Source organism: Nothobranchius furzeri, chromosome 9, assembly GCF_043380555.1.
Source record: "Nothobranchius furzeri strain GRZ-AD chromosome 9, NfurGRZ-RIMD1, whole genome shotgun sequence".
Lineage (NCBI taxonomy): Eukaryota > Metazoa > Chordata > Actinopteri > Cyprinodontiformes > Nothobranchiidae > Nothobranchius > Nothobranchius furzeri.
The window spans coordinates 55,941,168-55,958,697 of NC_091749.1; the positions used below are offsets into that span (position 1 = coordinate 55,941,168).

Sequence of the window (17,530 nt, forward strand, 5' to 3'; positions counted from 1 at the left end):
GAAACTCAACATCAGCCAGTGACCTTTCTTAACAGTCAACGCATCAGAGATGGTATGGTGACCAATGCACGCATTGCGTCATGGCTGCTTTCTCTTCAGAGCTTCGACATTGAGGTGTGCTATGTGCAAAACAGCCGTAGTCCTCTTGGCATGGGTCTGGCTGCATGCCAGCACTACTTGGATGACGCTGTCGCATCTGTCCTACCAGCTAACCCTCCCCAGACCCTTCTGAATCCCAACCACCACTACTTCGATCAAGCTTTCTGTGTGAATCTGCCAACTGTGTACATTCATGGCAGTTCCTTTTGGCATGGTGCCGAACCTAGTTCAGGCGTGGGTGTCGTTTGGTTACACGCTAACCGGGAAGACTTTTGGTGTTACCAACTGGGTCCTAAGACCTCACAGTTTGCAGAAGTGGCGGGTATCTTGATTGTGCTACAACTTGCCGCTGACTGTGGTGTCCGCGAGATGGTGATCTGCACAGACTCGGACTACGCGTGTCTCAGCTTGACTTGTCATCTACCTTCTTGGAAAAGTAATGGGTTCTTAACCTCTAACCGGAAGCCAGTTAAACATCAAGACCTTTTCATGGCTTGTGATGCCCTGGCGACATCACATGACATGCAGATCTATTGGCGTAAGGTCAAAGGTCATTGTCGTGCGCGTGGAACTGATAGGGATCTGAACAATCTTGCACTCTCTTGCCAAACAAGGTGCAGCTGTTGATACCCCATGGTCCTTCAACCCCTTGTGGCTTCCTGACGATGTGTCCTCTCGGTCAGACCCACCCAATGTGTGTGTCGTGACCCGAGCTCAGGCCGCTAAGGCGCCCACCCCTCGACTATCTGATGGTTTTGTGTCTGTTAAACCTGTCTTTTCTGAAAAAGACCTTGTCAGCCTCCAGTCCTAGGCTCCTGCTATCAGCAGGTTGATCCTGTACCTTTCTGATCCGACAGCTCATCTGCCTTCTTCTGTCGAGCTTGACTCTGTTACTGAGCTCCGTGCTCTCTTTCGTGTTCGGCTTATTATGACCAAAAGGCCTCGCATTCTGAACTCAACGTGGGTGATGAGGCCTTGTTCTACAGCTTTGCTCCTAATTTCGGTCACACAAAAGCAACCTCTGGTAAACTGGCTAAAAAAATCTTGCCGAAGTGGTCAGGTCCATACCTGATAACTGAAAAACTCTCTCCGATTGTGTATCAGATCACGATCACCGAAGGAAGCAAAGATCACATCTATAAGTGGATCCACAGAAACCAGATCAAATTACACAAGGGTTCCGCCAATTTGGATGACGCTACGACCCATAAATCTATGACCAAAACCGAGTCAACTCAAAAGGGGGGTGAATTTTCCATCCGCCCTCGCTCGGTTCTCTGTTTCAGGTCTCACAAGTTCTGTTGCGTGCATGTGTGTGCGTGGAAAAAATTCATGTCCAAACGTAACATACAGACTTGGATGACTGTTGTGGTTCTGCTGTGTTCATAGCAGTTAACAGTGAGTAACTCCACTAACTGTTATGTTTAATCCAAAAATCAACTTTCTTTTGTTTTTCAATTCCTAGTGATTTTGATAATTTTTGCAATTTTTAAACACTAAAGGACTGATTTGAGTCCATTTTATCTTCTAACATGACAGATTGTGTTTGATGTTCTTCTGATGATAACAACTTTATAGCTTAAAGCAAACCTGTCATGCTGTGGGTAAGAGCTTTCACCCAGGACATGAAGAATCACATCAGAGGAACGGTGAGTAAAAGTAAAATGGTTTATTTACAATAAGGAACAACAGAAAAGGCAAAAACTAACTAAAGGCGCTGCTTCAGATCAGGAACAGGAGGAGACCGGAATCTACGGGGATATAAGCAGAAGGTGAGCGAGACCAGAACCAGAGAACCAGGAGATAGGAGTCTGTGACTGGGAAAGTTCTTACGGTCAGGAATCGGAACCAGAGCGGAGGCGAACTGAGGAAGGTCGGACCAGAAGAGAAGTTCAGAGCGTGAGGCAGGCGGGCAGACGTGGAGAGAGGAGTCCAGAGGATCTTTAAGCGACGAGACGTGGGAACAACTCCAGGCAAGGTAGGTGATGCAGGTATAGGTTACTGGAACGGAGTTCAAAGTTATCAACATGGAAACACGAACAAGCAGGCAGGTTCAGAGGCTAGAGAACTACCCATGTGAGAGTATCAACCGGCACTGGAGTTGAGTCGCACCGCTCCTTAAATCCTCTGCCCCTCAATTAGTCAAACTCCAAACAGGTGTGCCGTCTGCCACGCCTACCTGCAACACAAAAACAGAAAATCCACCAGTAGGTGGAGGCAAACCGTGACAAAACCAAATTCTTTTCACCAGAACTCAGCTTATTTTGATAAGGAAGCTCTGACTGACACACATAGGTTCCTTCATCACGTTTAGTTACATCCACTCACAGTAAATGCTTAGTTAATTAGTCATGTTTTAAATTGTTTGTAAAATAAATTCTTACTTTTATAATGCTGACTCTTTCTTGAAATAACACAAAGTGTGGTTAATCTCTGAAAAAGCAAAGAACCTAGATCTTCTGAATTAAATCCTAGAATCTTCTGAATAATTACAATAAAGACCTAGCAAGTTAATATTTTATATTTATATAGAATATTACATCTTCCAAATAAAAATCATCGATTTGCCTACGCTACATCTTTGTTGTGAATAAGATGCTATTTGTGAGATGTGTATAAATGTAATTGTTTTTAAAGAAACAATGTGTAGGTTTTACCGTAAATCTCTGGAAACATCCGTGTGAATGTTGTTGAAAATGAATGACATGATGCCCAGTTGATGAAAAATATAGGTGGCTTTGTGACATACAACCATGAAAATCAGGTCTAAAATAAATGGTCGTCTCTGGGCCACGTCATATTAGATGCATGTTCTACAGGAGCCAGTGAGGACAAAACACATTTACTGATTTGAAACAAACGGTTACAAAACCTTTTCCAATCATAGATGTTGTTGTTTTACACATTTACATCTTAAATCGTTGCCAGTGATGAAAAAGATTCTGATGTGCTTGTCATTTGGCTGGAGGGATTTTTGACCCTAATGGGCCTCTGTTGGTAAGGTCTTACTTGAACACAAAAATACTGCTTGCTTGCAATGATTTAGGTGTGTACTGCCCCCTATCGCCAGGGAAAATACACATTGTCACTTTAAAGTTATAATATGGAACATTTTAATAAAAAGCTATATTAAAAAAAGCCTCTACGTGGCGTTCAGAGACGTACAGAATAATAGTAGAGTTTCTCCTTTTAAAACTATATTTAAAAAGATAAATAATAAATGTTTTATTATGTCGGGCATGACACTGTGTTTATGTTTACATCTACCAGCCACTAGAGGACACCAATGCGCTAAAACGGTCCGCTCAGCAAGGCAAGTTTGGGACTTCGTAAGGCAGACTTGACAAGTCAAGCAGCTGATTCTGAGCTGAGAAGATGTTCTAACGGTAAATACCATTGTAAAATAAACTTGAGTAGAAATGAGTCCTTATCCTGTACGATTTGTCCTGAAAATTAGTCATGTTGTTGCACTACCACCTCTGAACACCAAAGTTTGCCAGATTGTCTGTGTTCCATAGTCAACCTTTAAACTGAACCAACAGTATGTATTTTACCACAAAAAAAGGCAACTTTCAATTTCAAAATAGATGCTTTTCTATTTCTCCAAGGTGATTTTTTTAAAAAGAAGAATTTGTTTTCCTCATTTTTCATCCAGGTGTGTTCTGTAAAAAGCAATGAGTAAAAATTGTACCACTGTGCAAAGAACATCTGGACTGTTTTAGTGGCAAACATAGACTCATTTCTCACTAAATGTTGCTCTGGTAAGCATTCTGTTTACTAAGGCTTGAGCCAGACAGGGCTTTTATTTTAGCTACAGCAAATTAATGGATTTTATTATCGTCCAACAATTTTACAGCCTTGTTAAGAACCCAATCTGATCAAATATAAAAACTAATAATACGCCTAGATAAAAAAAAAACTTTCTTAAAGACTCTTAAGTCAAAACCACAAAACTGATCATTCAAAACCCCAATTCTGTCTTTAAAGTGTGTCTCTAGAGTGAGATTTGTTTTGGTTGATGCTCAGATGATGGTGCTGAAGATACACAGACTTATAAACCCTGGTAACAATCTGCTTTTTGGATTGGGGTGCTGGAGCTGGCAAATCTGCCACAACAGTAATTCAAAATAAATAAGAGCTGGGTATAATTAGTATTCCTACAGGTGGGTAAACTGGGCATTCATCGTAAACCACTGAGGTTTAATACAGATTTAGAAGTTGTTTAATGGAGGACATCAGGTTGACTTCCTCCACTGTAACTCAGCTGTTTAATTACACCTTGGTCCTGTCTCATGAAAAGCCTCTACAAGTATTTGGCAAAGTGAACCATGATATAAGGAGCTTTGGTTGGAGCAGAAGCAGTGAAACTGGCAAAGCTTTACCCTCCCTTTTTGGATTAATATCCTCAGCACCTGTCTTCAGGGAAATTAATGGGTGTTACTGGAAGCAGTTTTCTTCCTTTCTTTCTCAAACCCTTATTTTTCTGCTGATTTCTTACTTTGTGGTCTCCTTCTGCCAGCCCATTCTACCTCCCTCTGTTGTCCTTCCCATATTTCCACTCTGTAGATTAATTGCCCAGTGATAGCTTATGTTAAAGACTGCTGTGTGTTTCTCTTCCAAGCCGTTTAAATCCTCTCTAGTCAGCAAGTTTTGGCTGCTTGGTTCTCACTTGCCACTTTTGATACTTTCATTTCTACCTGATCCAATCATCCGTCAAAGCCTCTCTTCTTCTCTTCTCGTTCATCTGCTACTATGTCTGCCATTTGATGATTTTTACTGTGACTGCGCTGAAAGGTTTGGTTTCAGTCTTAGTAATTCTGTAGCAAAATGAACAGTTGAATTCTAATTCTAAAACTACACAAATGTTTGATTACTTTTTTGTGGCTCCGATGATTTAAAAACGGTCAAACATAATGTCAGATGAAAGTAAAATTGAGCAGTTTCCTGCTCCTCTGCCCTACTGGTTAAAAATGAAATTACAACTGTTGTCAACAACCCTGCAGCTGCCTGCTACAGCTAACAACAAGCAAACACTAAGAGTTAACTGATACTGAAATAAACCATGAAGTAAAACGATCCACACTGTTGAACAAAAAATATTATTACTTACAAGTCCAGTAGCAACAAAGCCAGGTCACCATCAGTCCATGATTTTAGTAGCCTCTTCTAGTTCCCTCAAATTAGTGTAGGCCACACCGATGTTTAAGCCAGTTTTAGCTTTTTGCTTTGCCTCCAAAGACATAGCTCTCTTATGTTTACTTCCAGGCTCCACCATGATGTCAACAAAAGCAAATGTCTTTTGCATCCTTGATAATTGGCAAACTGAAAAAGCTAACTGCTGGCATAGCATCTGCTGTAAAGCAGGTAAAGAGCTCCCTCTACTAAGCACAAGTGTGGCATCTGGTCAGCAGAGGGCTGCAGAGTGGTGCCTAATATGAAACTGGTAAAGTTTCTAACCCAACGGTCACTGAGATCAATGTTAAAGCTCTAGCTTAAAGTGTTGTTTTAATAAAAAACTAATAATTATCTGGTTACCTATTGTTGGTTGCTTTTGGAAATTGTCCTTAAACTACCCATCTCCTTATCCAGGGTCCCTGAGGTGCCTGAGTCACCTCAACTGGCTCCTATCGATTTAGAGGAGCAGCAGATCTACTCTGAGCCCCTCCCAGATGACAGAGCTTCTCACCCTATCTCTAAGCCAGAGCCCAGACACCCTGCAGAGAAAACTTGCACCTGCGATCTCATTCTTTTGGTCACTACCCAAAGCTCGTGACCATAGATGAGGGTTGGTATGTAGATCGTCCGATACATTGAGAGCTTCACCTTCTGGTTCAGCCCCTTCTTCATCACGTCAGAAAGGTGTAACGCCCGCATCACTGCAGATGCAGCACCAATCTGCTTATCAATCTCACGCTCCATCTTTCGCTCACTTCTGTACAAGACCCTGAGATACATAAACTCCTACTCGGGGCTTTGTCCTTGACCTGGAGAAGGCAAGCTACCCTTTTCCAGCTCAAGACCTGATCTCAGATTTGAAGGTGCTAAAAACAAACATAAACAATCATATAGGTAAAAAAAAAAGAAAGCATGTTTTTGAGGTGCAGTTGTTTTGTTTGATCTTTTGGGGAATTTTCAAACACATTTAAACCTCAAAACCCAAGTTTTGGGCCCCTTTAGTAACTTCCTAATTTATTCATTACTGAACCGTTTTAAAGGAGCAGGAGCTTTATATAGAGGTACAGTGTGTTTCTGGTTTAAAGCGTATGAAGAAACTTCCATTACAGTGAGTTCATAAAAGTTTCACCTTGGTTCTGTAGGACTCCTCGCTTGGTAAATAGTGTTTTCCATACTGTGACTCATCTTAATTCTGGTTTCAGGAGGAAGGGAGTGAAAAGGAGGCAACGGGGAGAATGGGAGCCAGAGAAGCTTATTGAATACATAAATCACTTACTGGATAGAGGATTTGTTTCATTACTAAAGGATCTCTGCCACTGCTTCGTAAATCACATCACATACAGGTGTAGTGGATGTTTGGACTGTCTAGGGAAAAAAAACAACACCATTCTGCTGTTTTTATTGTGTTTGTGTATTTTCCTCCCTCTCCTTGAGTGTTTAACTAAATGTTTAGCTGTGTTTTGCTGATATTAGCTCCTGACATTGAACAAGTTTAAGAATTTTTTTCATCCAATCCCACATCTTTGATGTTCCGTTACTTATAAAATAAAGGATTTTATGGTTTTCCAAAGAAAATTCTGCAGTGAAAGAAGAGTGTCACTTGTATGCTAATGTAATCAAGAAAGTTGTGTGAAAAGCACTCAGGAACTCAAAATATCCTTTACAAGTGAAGAAATATGGAAGAAAAGAGACTTGTTTTCATTTTACAGCCTCTTTGGTTCATAACTGCACGTGACGGAGGAAGAACCAGCCTGCAACAAAGAACCAAAAGTTACAAAGCAAGTTGAATCCCTGTGATGATTGCTGTGTGGGAGGTTGTAGTCTTAAAGATAAGAGATTCTCTTTTAGGGAATGGGAATGTTCAGATTTTTTAGAAGATCAATGGTTCAAAAGAGTAGTGAAAGAAGTTATCTTTGTCAAAAGAGAAATATTAAAGAGTGGAGGGGGTCTGAGGTTTCAACTTTCAAGAATTTTCAGTGCAGCCCTGAACCTGATTCCCAAACTATTAACAGCAATCAAGAATATGATCAAAACATTTTGCATGTGTACCCGAACATCAAAGACACTAATGGTCCTCTGGAGGCAGGATCAGGGGTTGGATTTGCAACTGGCCTGCATTAATGAAGCTCTCGCTACAGGTTTAAAACTCAGCATTTTCCAGCTTGAGTTGAAAATGCTCCTCACATCCAAAATGAAACATCTTCAAGGAGACAAAAAAAAAGTCCAGTTGCCTTTTATTCACCCTGGATCGCTGGGAAGGAGCACCAGCATGCTGTAATGATAGAGGTCCACTTTTCTCAAGATTTAAAAAGGAACTGACCAAGGAATTTAATCACATAATTAAAGCAGAGTTATAAATATACCTCACAATTTCTTATTTAATTGTGACTATGTGGAAACTTGAATCAAATCGGAGGGATTTTGAAAAATGTATTAGTTCACTGAGTAATTTGTAAGAATTAAAAATGAAGAAATCACGCAACAATCTAATGCAGGCCCTCCAGTCCTCAAGGGCTACCATCCTGCTAGTTTTCTGTGTTTCCTGCTCTACCACACCTGATTGGAGTGATTTAATCTTCTCCTTACCCACGTTTACCTCTGCACAGGCCTGTTAATTACTCATTCATTTCAATCAGGTGTGTTGGAACAAAGAAACAGCTAACATATGCAGGATGGTGGCCCTCGAGGACCAGATTTGGTGACCCCTGGAGACCCTAATGTGTCAATCATGTTAGAAGGAAGGTTACAGATTTCCTTTTCAATCCACTGGAGGGTTGCCAGTTTTCCCCCTTTCATGACCAAAGAGGGATGTAGTCCTTGTTTGTAATCTGTGAGCCTGCGTGGTTGCAGAGTCTGCCAGCGCACCAGCATTTGTAATTTGACAATGGCCAGCAAATTTCAGCCTTGTTTTGTACAGAACCTAAGCCACAAGTTATTCCTTGTATTGCTAAGAAGCCACAGCATCTTTGTGTTTCATTTCGTATAGGCTTCACCCTTTAAGGCCAGAATGGATAATGTTCTTATTTGGCAAGCAAAGCAAGAACGTTGTCCAATCGGGCCTTAAAGGTGCAGTATGTGAGAACATGGTGAGAATTTACAGCGAGAAAATCTAAAAAGAGCCTAAAGTTTCCGTCATTTTGGAAGGAAGGTAAAAGTGAAACATATTTCCAGCTGGCTGCAGCGATAGCCAGTTTTTCTCCTATTAAAACAAAGTAAGGAGGGACGTAACTATCGTTTACCACCAGTGAGTGTGGGGTTGCCGTGTCTCCTGTGAGCTAATACTGCAGCGTCGACAATTGTAATTTGATGACTGCCAGCAAAAAGCTCCAGAGTTGTTTGAAGTGGTTGCAGTAACCACATGTAACGTCCAGCAATGGTCAGTGTTTAGGTACAGTTTACCATTCAACATCTGGTCAAAAAGCAGACATGAGACTGCATGTGTCCCCTCTAAATCAGCCTGCCTCCATCCCACCAGCTGGAGCTCAGAGCCTGCAGCTCTGAGCACAGATAACGAAATTTCAACAATAACATTCTCTCCTCAAGGTCCAATCTTTCAGGATTCTTCATGACTCCATATATGGAACACTCGCAGCCCGAATAAAGCAGATAAAGCAAACAGTTCCCGCAGAGCAAGCTGATATTGTTTAGACTCCTTCAGAGTCCCAGATGCGCGGTTCCATCCATCTGCCGTGACCCAAGACATCTCTGGACTGGAGAAGTCGGTGCTGTGGTCAATCTACTGGATCTTCGGTGCCAGAGGTCATCCGACTTCTCCAACCTTCGGATCCACTAAGGGGGTCTCCAGAATGGGTGAAGTAGACACACAGATAGCGTCTGATGTGCTTTTGATAATTATCAACTTTATAGCTTAGCGCAAACCAAATTCTTTTGCATCCAGAACTCAGCTCTCCTAGAAGTTCTGACTAACATCTCATTCATACATAGGTTTCATTCATCACATTTAGTTCCATCCATCACATTAAATGCTTAGTTAACTTGTCATGTTTTAATTGTTGGTAAAATAAATTCTTACTTTTATAAACCTGATTGTACACACTTCTGAATCAAAACGAAGTGTGTACAATCCCTTGATAAAGCAAGAACCCTAGAATCTTCTGATTAAACACACAAAGACCAAGCAGCGTTGATATTCTATATTTATATAGAGTATCACAGCTTAGTAGTCATAAGTAGAGGTAATATATATTGAGCACTTAAAGCACTCAATTTCCTAAACCCTACACACATTTTACCACAGGATGTCATCTTTTACTTCATTTCTACACAATGCACCTTTAAAGTGCTCTGCCTATAATGATGGAATACTGGTTACAGTACAGAACCGCCTTTTTACTCTAATGTTGAGTAAAGATAGGGGCTAACGTTGAGCCAACAATGCTGACGGTGAATTGTGACAACAACAAAAAAAAAACATACCAGTTAAAAGTCGGCTCTAAAAAATCTCAAGTTACATTTCAAGTTGCTGTGTATGACTTGTCATCTAGAATCTTCTGGCACTGAAGAGCTGGCAACAGCCATGAAACTCGTGTGTTTAGAAAAGGGGCTGCAGTACCTAAATTTGACCACAGGGCGTCATTCTTACTTCCTTCTATGGCAGATCAATAACTGATCGTGTATGGGTTGTTAGATCTGCTCAAGTCTTTCTGTCCAGTACTTGGAGCAAGACTCTTCTTCTGCTGTTATTGGACATGTACCCTGGCTAAAATCTTCGTTAGAATTAGAAAACTTGGTGCTGAATCTGACATTTTGTTCACATCAAACCTTTCACCCACACTTTGTAATTAAGAAATCCTTCAAATCTTTTTCCCTTACGAAAAAGAAGTATACTTTAAGTATATAATTTCAAGTATACTTAAGTGTACAGAAGTTTATTTGCATACTTGTTCTTAAAGTTTACTTAGAAGTATACTCCTTGGGACTAAATTGGGCCACTAAAAGTATACTTGAAGTATACTGCAAGTATACTTCAAAGTAATAATTTAAGTTTATTTGTAGTGTACTTCTGATATAATTGAGTATACTTTTCTCTTTGAAAGTATACTTAAAGTAACCTCACAAGTGTACTTGAGAGTGTACTTCAGATATAATTGAGTATACTTTTCTCCTTGAAAGTATACTTATAAGTTTACTTGTAGTGTACTTCTGATATAATTGAGTATACTTTTCTCCTTGGAAGTGTACTTAAAAGTAACAATATAAGTTTACTTGTAGTGTACTCCTGATATAGTTGAGTATACTTTTCTCCTTGAAAGTATACTTATAAGTTTACTTGTAGTGTACTTCTGATATAATTGAGTATACTTTTCTCTTTGAAAGTATACTTAAAGTAACCTCACAAGTGTACTTGGAGTGTACTTCAGATATAATTGAGTATACTTTTCTCCTTGAAAGTATACTTATAAGTTTACTTGTAGTGTACTTCTGATATAATTGAGTATACTTTTCTCCTTGGAAGTATACTTATAAGTTTACTTGTAGTGTACTTCTGATATAATCGAGTATACTTTTCTCCTTGGAAGTATACTTAAAAGTAACAATATAAGTTTACTTGTAGTGTACTCCTGATATAGTTGAGTATACTTTTCTCATTGAAAGTATACTTAAAAGTAACAGTATAAGTTTTCTTCTAATAAAATTGAGTAAACTTTTGCGCTTGAAAGTATACTTAAAAATAAACTTTAAGTAACATTATAAGTTTACTTGTAGTGTACTTCTGAAATAATTGAGTATACTTTTCTCTTTGAATGTATACTTAAAATTATACTTAAAGTAATAATATATGTTTACTTGTAGTGTACTTCTGAAATAATTGAGTATACTTTTCTCTTTGAATGTATACTTAAAATTATACTTAAAGTAATAATATATGTTTACTTGTAGTGTACTTCTTATATAATTGAGTATACTTATAGTTTTGAAAGTACACTTTACAGTAAACTTGACGTAATATTCTTTTAGTACATTTAAGTATCTCTATTTTTTCTATAAACACATACTGCAAGTAACATTTAACATCTGCTATTTGCTTACTACCAATACGTTTAATTTCCACTATTTACTGATACTTCGTCTTTATGCAGAGAAAAAAAATTAAATAAAATAGCTAAGTCATGTTGTTTAAATTTATTAAACAGAGAGAATTAGAACAGAACAAAAACAGACCTGTTTACCAGGATTAATCAAAGATGAGAACGCAAACTGTTCTGAACATGACGCGTTAATTCTGCCCATTTTGAAAGACTTTTTAAAAATGCCTTTAAAAAATCAGTCCATTTTATGGATCCACTTGCTTGGTTGTTGATGCCGTTTTGAAGTTTTCATTGTTGCATTTCTTTCGTGTTATTTTTCTTACATCTTGAACGCGCAGAGATGGAAACTTCAACTGAGCACGCCCTGTGAACACACAAAGCAAAAAATGAACACTTGAACTGTTAGGTGAACACCACAAAATCTTTACAGTTCGTACACTGTAAACCCGAATAAGTAGGCAGAACTCAAAAAATGTAAGGCAATCAGTTGCCTCATATTTTCTGAGTTTATAAACTCAGATATTTGAGTATATCAGACCATAAATAAACTTAAATATTTGGAGTTTATATTAAATATATTTTCAAATTATGATCAAATTAAAGTTACCGATTAAGCCAACTCAAACAGAAAATAAAACAAAATTTGAAAAACAATTACAAACGCACACTTTTGAAAACTGGACAACAGCAGTGTGTAGACTTTCTTTGAGTAGGTGGTTTAAAGCAACATCAGAATGCACATCGATTCAACATTAACAAAATATGAATTACACTAACCACTATCAAGTAAGACAGTGAGTACTTTATGCCATTTGGCATAAAACCAGTTGAGTATTGAATCGGATTAGCCTATTAGCATTAGATGCTAATGGGCTAATCCGATTCAATTATTCACGCTAAACTAAAGCCACAAATGAGAGTTGCCAGACTCAGAACGGCTGGACGAACAGAGAAAAGGTAAAACTCAACTGTTCCTCCCACTGTCTTTATGGGTGACCCCGAGAGGAAAGTTGACCATTGAGCAGGGTTGATGGTTTATCCCTTGAGGTCCACGTGACGGGGTGAGGAGTGAGCACCACCTCACCCCTGCCACGTGGACCCAAAGGATGAACCATCAACCCTGCTCAATGGTCAACTTTCCTCGCGGGGTCCTACCCATTAGGACAGTGGGAGGGTTAACTCAAGGAGGAGTGGAAAATGAACATATTTGCCCAAATGGTGGTGTGTTACTTTAACATCAACAATTAAAGAGCAGACAAATAGTAAATTACATTGTGGATGTGGACAATGCTCTAACAGAGTGAGCCATCTGAATCCACCACTCTTTCAGATTTTGAGTTACACATGTAACATCAGGTCATTTTTGACTCTGCAGCGTGGGTGACAGTTTAGACTCATCAAGACCAAGTAAGATTTTCTGCGTGAACTCAAATGTGTTGGTCAGTCCCTTCGGATAATCTAGATGTAAGGCATAGATGAGGCCGGACATTACCAGGAAGGCATCAGGAAGGCTGGAGAGGTTGACAATCACATCACCCTCTAGGATAACAGATTCTCACTGGGTCGTACGTAACTGGACTCTCGGCATCATCTGTGATGGTTGTCAGGAGGACAACTGCTGCATCCCGGAGGTCCGGCTCATTGGTATCATCCTTACAAAAATGAAAGGGAGATCATACACTAATCACATTTGAACTGAAACTCTGACTGTGGCCATTTTTATTTCAGTAGATTGTCATGTAAATAACAATAAATGCAGTCTGATAGACTCCTGTTTAGGGCTGGGCAACATGTCAAAGATTTATCGTTATCCAAGTTCTTGTCTCTCATCCAGATAATTTTTCCCATGTCAATAAATCTGATAATAAAAAAATGAAAAGATGTGTAAGTTGGCCACATTTATGTCCCTTTAAGAAGCTGTAGCATCTTGAGTCATGTACAATTTTAGTCATTGTAATACATGAGACAGCACCATCTAGTGGACAAATATTGTTGCTACGCATTCCTGTAGTTATTGCCTACTTATCGTTATCGAGGTGAGATCTTCAATATATGGTGATATTGATTTTAGGCCATATCGCCCAGCCCTACTCCTGTTCATTCTGTTGCTTTGTGCTCTCATTTACGAATAAAGTGAGATGGCTTCAGTGTGTGCCAGTGTTATGCTAATGAAAGCTACTTGAATTCTTTGCAGTGATTGTTGATTTTTCTCAGTGCCTTAAAGCCTGCCACACACGAGTGCCATCTGCTGAGCAAACAGCCTCGAATGACCGCTTGCTCAGCAGATACCTCGCCATGTGCGCCTGATTTTCACAAGAGTTTTCCGCCTCACGAGACGCTGAGGTGAATATCTGACCAGTTAAGATACTTTCCGCCTCACAGGGGTAAAAACTCGCCGTGTGCGCATTACCGAGCTGCTGGTTGAGCTGAAATATTCTAGTGGACAACCAAAGCACGTTCTCCGCTCACATGACCCCAAGATGGCAGCCCCCTGTCTGCATGTCAGAAAAGAAACAACACAGAGACAGAGCTGGAAACGGAGGAAATGCCTATCCTTTTTTGTTGATGAAACGTCGCCGCCACCGGCATTTCAAGGTTAGGAAAATATGGTTACAGTAGCTGGAAAGATGGACCAGGCAAGGAGTTTATGCCAATTTACTCCAAGAGATGCACCTGGAAGACCCAGAATCCTTCCGAAAGGGTAATGGAAACAGTGGGCCCATCGATCCACAAGGTACCATTTTGTTTATTTTTCAGACATGCAGACAAGGTAAGGGGCTGCATCTGAATACATCTTGGGGTCATGTGAGCGGAGAAAGTGCTTTGATTGGCCACTAGAATATTTCAGCTCAGCCAGCAGCTCAGTAATGCACACACAGCAAATTTTTACCCCTGTGAGGCGCAAAATATCTAACTGGTGAGATATTCACCTCAGCGTCTCGTGAGGCAGAAAACTCAGTGAAAATCAGGCGCACATGGCGAGCAATCTGCTGAGCAAACAGTCCTTCGAGGCCGTTTGCTCAGCTGATTGCACTCGTGTATGGCAGGCTTAAACATCTTGCCAAAGGTTTGTAGTTGAAACAATGGCACATTTTCCAAAATGTTCATGTGCGTTGTCCTTGTGATGTCTTTATGCATAAATAAATAGAATGATTTGTTCAAATTTACAATACTGGGACTTACCACACATGTCCTCAAAAATCCAGAGGTTTCCTCACGTAGATAGACAGGAAGGGCATGGAGAACAGTGGTACGCCTTGTGTGGACATCATGTAATTCCTAAGAAGATTAAGAGTGTAAATACTGTAAAGTTTACTAATCAAACTTAATGCCAAACTGCTCTGACCAATTTTCCAAGACAGTGATATCTGCATCTAAATCCAATGATAAACTGCTGAATTCAAAAGTTAATTTGAAGTGTTTAGCATTACATAATACGGAGGGGTATTAGGGCCACTGAAGAAGAAAAAATTCTTAAAATAAATAAAGTCAGAACTCTGACATTTATCTCAGTATTCAATTGTTTCCTTCAGTGGCCCTAATACTGCCTTATTGCCTAAGAGTATTAGAGTCACTGAAGAAAAGGAAAAGAATTGAGAAAAAAAGTCAGATAATTTCCAAATTCTGGGATTAAAGTCAGAATTCTGACTTTTTTCATGAACCTAAAACCAAACAAACAAAAAACTATTTAGGAATTTTTTTTGTTAAAAAAAAATCAAAACAAACGAACAAAAAAAAAAAGCCTGAATTTTAAGATTTAAGTCAGAATTCTGATCCCCCCTCATAATCTTCCCCAATTTCCCTTTTTTTTTTTGTTTTAGGTACCAGTCAGAACTCTGAGATTAAACTCAGATTTATGACTTATTTTCTCAAATTCTACATTTTTTTTCCATCAGTGGCTCTAATACTCATAGCATAAAGGCATTACCTGTAAATTGTATATTCACCAGTTTTAAAAGACAAATCTGTATTAGGGCTGTCGCGGTAACCGCAAGAAGAAAATATCGCGATATTAAGAAACCCACCGCGCTGCAGGACGTGCCACCGCCATTACCGCACTTGATTAAATCTCGCGACAGCGCATGCTGAGAGGTAAAGTCCGTGCTGATCGAGGAGATAGTACACATGGAAGATGGAGGGAGCGGTGTCAGTGCGTCAGCTGCAGCCCAGCCGGAGACCTTGGAGCAGGCAGTGCTGCCACCAGCGGCAAAGAAAAAAACGCTTGGAGACCTGCTGAAGTCACGGACAAGCACGTCATCTGTAACCGTCCCGAAGAGAGTTAGAGCCGAGCTGGAGCTCACTTGCTACCTGCAGGAGGAACCCATTGACCCTAATGAAAACCCTCTGACATGGTGGCGCAACAAACATGGGAGATTTCTATTGCTCTCCAAAGTCGCACGTAAGTACATGTGTATTTGCGCAACAAGCGCACCATCCGAGAGGGTTTTTAGTGTCGCTGGAAATGTTGTCACCCCTCTCAGATCCTCTCTCAAACCGCATAAGGTTAACATGCTGGTTTTCCTTGCGCATAACAAGGACATGACCGAGTTATGTTATTCTTGTGTGTGAAAGTGAAATGACAGTGCCTAGGACATCTCATTTTGTATACTTTATTTTAAACTACAAAACAAAACAGGCACTTTTTTATTTCTGTTAGATGTTGCAGCCAAATTTGCATTTCAAAGTTAAACCTCCTGAATGTTGTTTTTAAGTTCAGTCAGAAAATGCCGTAACTGCCCTTCGATCTGCATTCAATAAAGTGTTAAAAATGGCCATGTAGTTTTCTAACATGTTTTAAATGTGTAAGCACAATGTTTCAAAGGAAATATTGACATGAGTTTAGTAATCAACAAACAAATTTGCTAAGTACATAAATAAAAACGGGGTGCAATAATATCGCATACCGCAATATTGAGCTGCCCTGACTCACCGCAGGGGGAATTCCTCAACCGCGACAGCCCTAATCTGTATACATATATACATACATACATATATAGTCATGTTATTTAGGATGCGCCATCAAAAATGCAGATTGTGAGAATTACTCACCAGTGGTCTCACTTGTATGAACCTCTTGGGGGTCAACAGCAGCATGCCATCAATCTTGTGTGCAGAGAGTGGGGTTGGATCATTGAAGTCTGACTGCAGATTCATAGACAGGCTTCCCGGTGTGGCTGACAGCTCATAGGAATGCACATCTACACCAGGAAGCATAATCAGTAGAGAAAACATTGTGAATCACAAGGTAGATCTGTGTTAGTCTGCAAAATTTAGGCAGTCCTCCACTATATATGAAGCTAAATCATCTAAATTATATATATATGTGTGTGTGTGTGTGTGTGTGTGTGTGTGTGTGTGTGTGTGTGTGTGTGTGTGTGTGTGTGTGTGTGTGTGTGGAGATTCAAGTGTAATTTGACTTATCTACACAAAGCTAAAAACATAACATTTGAAGAAAAGAATCTGGAGTAACAGCGTACAGTAAGGACAAAATTACAACACAAAAATACTGTGAAATTAATAGAAACAGCGTTCTGCGGTTCAAGATATGTGCAACTGAGCAGGTTAATTTGATGATAAAAACATTAACAAAATTTGTATGTCTATGCGTGTATTAAATAAAACTTTTCACAAAAACTGACAAACTCCCGCGAGCTAACTGAACTTACTGTTTTTTTTTTTTTGTCCTCAGAACATCACCTTTTAAAAAAACTGTGGAGGGGACAAAAATGGAGGGAAGGAGGGAACATAGCATGAGATATAGCACCGCTTCATCTCTTGCAGTCACAATCCTCTTCTACGGTTAAAAAACCAGGCTGCTTGCAAAGCTATCGCACGGGTGCTACGGGGAAATAGTTTACAACACAGACTGATTTTTTCATCACTGTACAAGAGACCACTGCTCATTTACTTTTAATAAGTGGACGTTTAAGTTTGACTTGGTGGCGCTGAGCTCCCGCTTTTATTTTTTTCTCAGAACGTCACGTTTAAAAAATTACGATGGAGGGGACAAAAATGGAGGGAATAAGTCTCTAGAAGTCTAATAAAAAAGTATCTAAAGTGATGCTAACCTTTAATAATGAGATAGCGCTGCTCATTTAATTTAATAAACGGACTTTAGTCGCACACAAAGTTAATAACACAGCTAACTCATGCAATATTAGCTTGCTACATGGCCAACATTACTCACCATGTCCGTCTTAAAAACA

General features: G+C 39.7%; 1 long non-coding RNA gene across 1 annotated transcript; it reads right to left on the reverse strand.

The window, feature by feature from the left end:
• Window positions 1-1,753: 1,753 nt before the first annotated feature.
• Window positions 1,754-2,393, reverse strand: LOC139071626 (uncharacterized). The gene is made up of 2 exons (XR_011521476.1): window positions 1,933-2,393; window positions 1,754-1,850 (listed from the first exon to the last, which is right to left on the reverse strand). It is a non-coding gene; the product is annotated as an uncharacterized lncRNA (long non-coding RNA).
• Between the last annotated feature and the right edge of the window lie 15,137 nt (window positions 2,394-17,530).